This window comes from Oncorhynchus masou, unplaced genomic scaffold (assembly GCF_036934945.1).
Source record: "Oncorhynchus masou masou isolate Uvic2021 unplaced genomic scaffold, UVic_Omas_1.1 unplaced_scaffold_2850, whole genome shotgun sequence".
NCBI classification, from domain to species: domain Eukaryota; kingdom Metazoa; phylum Chordata; class Actinopteri; order Salmoniformes; family Salmonidae; genus Oncorhynchus; species Oncorhynchus masou.
Genome location: NW_027009276.1, coordinates 2,964 through 10,000, shown reverse-complemented (window position 1 = coordinate 10,000; position 7,037 = coordinate 2,964). Strand labels below are relative to the sequence as shown.

At 41.5% G+C, this 7,037-nt stretch overlaps 1 pseudogene; it reads right to left on the bottom strand.

Annotated features, from left to right (window-relative positions):
• The window catches only part of LOC135533966 (proton-coupled amino acid transporter 1-like), a 9,908-nt pseudogene extending 4,553 nt beyond the window's left edge, over nucleotides 1–5,355 (bottom strand).
• Nucleotides 5,356–7,037: the final 1,682 nt, after the last annotated feature.

Sequence of the window (7,037 nt, the reverse complement as noted above, 5' to 3'; positions counted from 1 at the left end):
GTCATTGTGTCAGTGTCTCCATAGAGACAGATACAGGAGTGGTATTTACAGAACACCTCCCAGTCATTGTGTCAGTGTCTCCATAGAGACAGATACAGGAGTGGTATTTACAGAACACCTCCCAGTCATTGTGTCAGTGTCTCCATAGAGACAGATACAGGAGTGGTATTTACAGAACACCTACCAGTCTGTGTCTCCATAGAGACAGATACAGGAGTGGTATTTACAGAACACCTCCCTGTCATTGTGTCTGTGTCTCCATAGAGACAGATACAGGAGTGGTATTTACAGAACACCTCTCAGTCATTGTGTCAGTGTCTCCATAGAGACAGGAGAGTCCACAGGTTTTCGTAGCGGGCCGTGTCAGTAGCACTGTATTGTCCTCAAAGCGAGCAAAGAAGTTGTTTAGTCTGTCTGGGAGCAAGACATCCTGGTCCGCGACAAGGCTGGTTTTCTTTTGTAGTCTGTGATTGACTACAGACCCTGCCACATACCGCTTGTGTCTGAGCCGTTGAATTGCGACTCTACTTTGTCTCTTATAGCCACAGTAAAGAGAGAGAGGATCTATTTTGGTCAAATCTTCAAGACGATGCACATTTCTGGCAATCCAAAAAAATGACCAAAAGCCTTTCGATGAATATAATTATGACCAGTGTTACACTGTTAAAAAAATACAGCTGCTTTGTGATTCTATACAGCACCATCTCTTCAGTATCTATGTGGTGATTCTATACAGCACCATCTCTTCAGTATCTATGTGGTGATTCTATACAGCACCATCTCTTCAGTATCTATGTGGTGATTCTATACAGCACCATCTCTTCAGTATCTATGTGGTGATTCTATACAGCACCATCTCTTCAGTATCTATGTGGTGATTCTATACAGCACCATCTCTTCAGTATCTATGTGGTGATTCTATACAGCACACCATCTCTTCAGTATCTATGTGATTCAATACAGCACACCATCTCTTCAGTATCTATGTGATTCAATACAGCACACCATCTCTTCAGTATCTATGTGATTCAATACAGCACACCATCTCTTCAGTATCTATGTGATTCAATACAGCACACCATCTCTTCAGTATCTATGTGATTCAATACAGCACACCATCTCTTCAGTATCTATGTGATTCAATACAGCACACCATCTCTTCAGTATCTATGTGATTCAATACAGCACACCATCTCTTCAGTATCTATGTGATTCAATACAGCACACCATCTCTTCAGTATCTATGTGGTGATTCTATACAGCACCATCTCATCAGTATCTATGTGGTGATTCTATACAGCACCATCTCTTCAGTATCTATGTGATTCTATACAGCACCATCTCTTCAGTATCTATGTGATTCTATACAGCACCATCTCTTCAGTATCTATGTGATTCAATACAGCACACCATCTCTTCAGTATCTATGTGATTCAATACAGCACACCATCTCTTCAGTATCTATGTGATTCAATACAGCACACCATCTCTTCAGTATCTATGTGATTCAATACAGCACACCATCTCTTCAGTATCTATGTGATTCTATACAGCACCATCTCTTCAGTATCTATGTGATTCTATACAGCACCATCTCTTCAGTATCTATGTGATTCTATACAGCACCATCTCATCAGTATCTATGTGATTCTATACAGCACCATCTCTTCAGTATCTATGTGATTCTATACAGCACCATCTCTTCAGTATCTATGTGATTCTATACAGCACCATCTCTTCAGTATCTATGTGATTCTATACAGCACCATCTCTTCAGTATCTATGTGATTCTATACAGCACCATCTCTTCAGTATCTATGTGATTCTATACAGCACCATCTCTTCAGTATCTATGTGATTCTATACAGCACCATCTCATCAGTATCTATGTGATTCTATACAGCACCATCTCTTCAGTATCTATGTGATTCTATACAGCACCATCTCTTCAGTATCTATGTGATTCTATACAGCACCATCTCTTCAGGACATTGTAAGCAGAGCTCACCAGCAGTTGGGTAAGTTAAGGGGTGACACTTCCCCCTATGGCCTCTCCAAAGGTGATGTACCCTATGGTCCCCAAGCTGATATAGAGGAAGGTGACGATGCCCATACCCAGACATAGAACCATATTGAAACTCTGAGGCTTCTGCATCTTGTTCTCCAGGGGCAGGACCTGAGACATGGAGAGGAACAACGTTAGGTGACACTTCACCTGAAGTTGCCATTATACCAATGAAACTACACCTTACTAACTGTAGTGACGTTGTAATACCATGAAATTACGTCAGTATTAACATGGTAATAATGTTTTTTTGCAGCATATGTTCAACATGAACAGTAATAATTACCACTCCTATCCCCTCGAAAGCAAAGATGGCCGTTCCAAAGAAGAGGGTAGTCTTTGGCATGACCCACCTTGGGCAGGTTGATGTGATTTGGGATGTTCTGGAAATCAAAACAGGAAAAAACAAACAAAAAAAAAAAAAAAAAAAATCGGTTGAATATCACATTAAGTCCAGTAAGGTCATTAAATAACAATGCACAGCAGTTAACATTATAGGATGTTTGAGACTTGGCATAGATTCTACTTGTGTCTGGAGCTCTATTGGAGGGATATGACATCGTTCTTCCACCACAAACTCCATCAGAAGCACACAGCCAATCAGCCGCCCCAATGGTCAGGGTCCCCCTGGAGGGAGGACTCTTTTTCTAGCCATGGTAGCCAAAGATAATGGGCTAACAGGCCATTTTTTTATACACGACGCTAAGCATGATGGGATGTTAACTGCATAATTAACTCAGAAACCACATCTGGGTGGCAGCACCTGCGTTCAGTATACTTTGTGTCCTTCATTTACTCAAGCAGTTTCTTTTATTGACGCAGGTACCTGTATTTTGATCTATTATACATCTGTTTGGGATAGTGATCATTTGAAGTGGCTCCATTTGCCCCCAGAATGCATTTGTTCACCATTCTGAATGTATTAAGTAGAGATGGGCAACTTTGATGGAGGTGGGGGCCACAAAACCAATCAGAACTCATGATGAAGGGCCACAGGGGTTCATGGGTCTGCACCCACATCCGATGCCCACAGAGTCAGAGCTGGCTCTAGCCTATTTGTTTGTTTTAAAGAAACACATTTGCTGCAATTATACACATCTGGAGCAGAGATAACATTTAGCCATGGAGCAGAGAGAACATTTAGCCATGGAGCAGAGAGAACATTTAGCCATGGAGCAGAGAGAACAATGTACAGTTATTAACATGATATCTGATGATCAATGGGGCCCCCAGTCAGTAATTTGACCAGGATTATTTTATAAGTTAAGATAGTCAGTAGCTAGACTCACTATAAAATGTTAGCCGCCATTGAGACTAACTGAGTAACTGTCAGTGACTGGTATAAAAAGAGAACTGCTGATGTACAACCAAATTTCGAAAATTGCACCTTGGGTATTCTACTATTGTAACTCTCACCAGTAAATTAAAACCATGACAGAGTTCCTAGTTCCTAGTTGCCCTGGTCTAAATTGAATTGGGACCCCCCCCCCCCCCCACCACCACCCCACCCTCCGGTCTCGGTCTCGAACAAAACACTGCCTGTCTCTAGTCATTGGCTCTCTATCCATAACAACCACAACCCAATCAGTGGAGAAATAGGGTGGCGGGCTGGATGCTATAGAATGCCTACATTAGAATGATATCATATTGTTGGAACATTTCATTATATACATAACAGGCAGTGGATTTAGATGGCCATTACAGTTATGAATGGATGTTTTGTTATGAACGGATAACATTGTTAAGAATGGATGTTTTGTTTATAAGAATGGATAACATTGTTAAGAATGGATGTTTTGTTAAGAACGGATAACATTGTTAAGAATGGATGTTTTGTTAAGAACGGATAACATTGTTAAGAATGGATGTTTTGTTTATAAGAATGGATAACATTGTTAAGAATGGATGTTTTGTTAAGAACGATATAACATTTTTTACAACTGATAACATTGTTAAGAACGGATGTTTTGTTAAGAACGGATAACATTGTTAAGAACGGATGTTTTTGGAGTTTTTGCATCGAAAGTAAGTTGTGTATTTACTGTAATTCAGCTTTTAAGTGCCAACGTCATGAATAAACCAACTAAAGCTGAGACTGAGGGAACGGCCCAGTGTGTTACAGGCTTTTACATTCATTTTTCAAGGTTAACACATTGGTGTCACCTCGTTAGTCAGAAGGTGTTGTACCTGTGTCTGGCCCAGGGTATATGTAAGAGTGTCTGGCCCAGGGTATATGTAAGAGTGTCTGGCCCAGGGGATATTTACTAGTGTCTGGCCCAGGGGATATTTACTAGTGTCTGGCCCAGGGGATATTTACTAGTGTCTGGCCCAGGGGGATATTTACTAGTGTCTGGCCCAGTGGTTAACACCTTTAGTTGGCTCTCCCCATTTTGATTTCTAACAAAACAAAAGCAAATCTGATTTTCCCCTGTTCTGCTCCACTTTGTGGTCTCCTTCCTGTCGAAGTTTGGTGTTGTGTTTTTTTTAAATTGTGTTTGCCTCTTCTTGGGCAAATTCTTACTGGGTGCCATGGTGGGTGTCTTTTAGGTCCCAGTTGTTGCAAGTCAACTTTCAGTAGACAACTTAATGAGTGTTTTTCAGAACCCCTCCTAAAACCCCACCAGTTTCGTTTTGGTTGTTGTTAGTGATTCTTCGTTAGTTCCCCTTCTGTTTGACAACATTTGGGGGGGGTTTTCTTGCTAGGGAATCTAACACGTGTCATGGGACTGGAGTGTATTCATTAGTGCACACTGTAGCAAACTGTACGAAAATGTTTTGCAACAGAAAACGTTTTCAATGAAAAGTTGCGTTTCTTATTCGGACAAGTTCATGTTAGTCTCTCCTCCCAAAAGACAGTCCTGCAGTACAGTACCTACCATGAAGCAGAAGATGCAGTCCTGCAGTACCTACCATGAAGCAGAAATGCAGTCCTGCAGTACCTACCATGAAGCAGATGAAAGTCCTGCAGTACCTACCGTGAAGCAGAAGACAGTCCTGCAGTACCTACCGTGAAGCAGAAGACAGTCCTGCAGTACCTACCGTGAAGCAGAAGACAGTCCTGCAGTACCTACCGTGAAGCAGAAGAAGTAGATGAGGACCAGACTAGTACACATGGCCAGGTTGGCTGCCAGAGAGAGTGGGGCCAGATACTTCAGGTTTTGGGGGTGAACACCAGGAGTATAATGGCTGGCAGGAAACACAACATGTAGAGACGGAGTCAAAGCTGGGACGGTCACAGCCGTCTGGTTTCTGTGGCAGTTCATGGTTGTCCCGTTAGAAGCCTCCACCACCTGAAGGAACAATGCCAAAGTATAGTGAACACATAGTAGGGGTATCCTTCTCACGTCATGCCATCCTAAACTGTACTCTGCTGGATCTGGTATTTTCTTCATATTGCCCTTTCCAGCAAAGTGCAAGCAACTGATGGCTTTGGATGTCTGAACTTTAAATGTTATGAATCATTAGTTATAATAGAGACCTGGGGGGTGCCATAGCCGAGAGACTACACCAGAGGCTAATGGTTATCTGTAGGAGGAAGGTATATGGTGGTTGCAATTAAGCTTGGAATGTACTGACAGTAGGGAAAGCGATCAGGTGGCAGGCTTTGATAAGGCGGAGAGAGAGTCATGGATTAGTGATGAAGGGGGTGGAGGTCAGGTCACATTAAGGGTGAAGGAAACTGTTATTGTCCGTATCACTTAGTTTCCTGCCTAGCAATAAAGATCATGTTTAGCGAGAAGGAGGAGACTTCACCCAAAGAGGGGCAAATACCACCACTATTTTAAACATGTTTTTGTCGCTTCAACAGTTTGATCATTTGGGAAGAATAAACGTGGTGTAAGCTTTCACAGTGCCTGTTGAGTTCTTACTCTAATAATTAGAACCTAATGGTTGGCGTTGTCGGCACACACCTTACCGGTTATGAGATCATCAGTGGTCATGTCTTCCATTTCCTAATAATTGCTCCCACAGTTGATTTCTTCAAACCAAGCTGCTTACCTATTGCAGATTCATGCAGAATCATGGGGGAAAAGAGATGAATTGTGGGACTCATGAGAATAAGTCACCGTGTCTAAGGGTAGTACCGCTAAATCAAAAATACATAAAAGGATGGGGTGGATTAAAACATGAAGTGGAGTATGGACCGTGGATTCACCATTATCTTCTTTGGTTTATAATTAATACTTCTGGATTGCTGATTAAGATGTAGCATAGTGAATGCTAATGAAATGTACACTTTGTTTTCCAGAAGAGGGGGGTTTCATTATCTCTCGCTGGAATGTTCCCAGAGACTGGTGTTGGGGAGAGCAGTTAGTGATATTCAGCAGTTTTAAGTGTAAAAGGGTCTGAATTAGAAACGGAGTTCCTAGATAAGGCCTGTTCATGTGTTTTTTGACACACACACACACACACACACACACACACACACACACACACACGGTTATGAGTATGTGTTATTGGTGTTGATACTGTGGGATTTATTTTGTGTGGGGTCTTATCAACTTGGTTTTAAATTGGGTATGCAATTACTTTACGAGATACCATTATTCCCTTATAGAGTTATCAAGAGTTGTAATTCTGAGTTGATTGGTTATTCGAATGTGTTTACTTTTGATGGAACATGTTTTTGAATCACGATGTGAACCATGTGTTCGAAGGGGAAATAGTTCCCAGGGGCCCTGGGCTTTGGGTAAAATACACAAATGTATTTTGTTCAGTCTGCAGAAGGAAAAATATGTTAATAATGGGTTGACAGTTACTCCAAATGGACTGTGAATGTGTGAATTGATGATTTCATTTTTTTGTGTCTTTGTATCGATACAAATTACACCAGATTGGGTCTACTGTATTGTTGGGTTAGGGTGCTAATTCTCTGATCTGGTAACTCTTCAGAGAGGTCAGCAGTAGAATAAGGGATTATGAACTAACTTTGACAATGGTTGTTTCTACAGTAACAGCATGTTGTTATGCT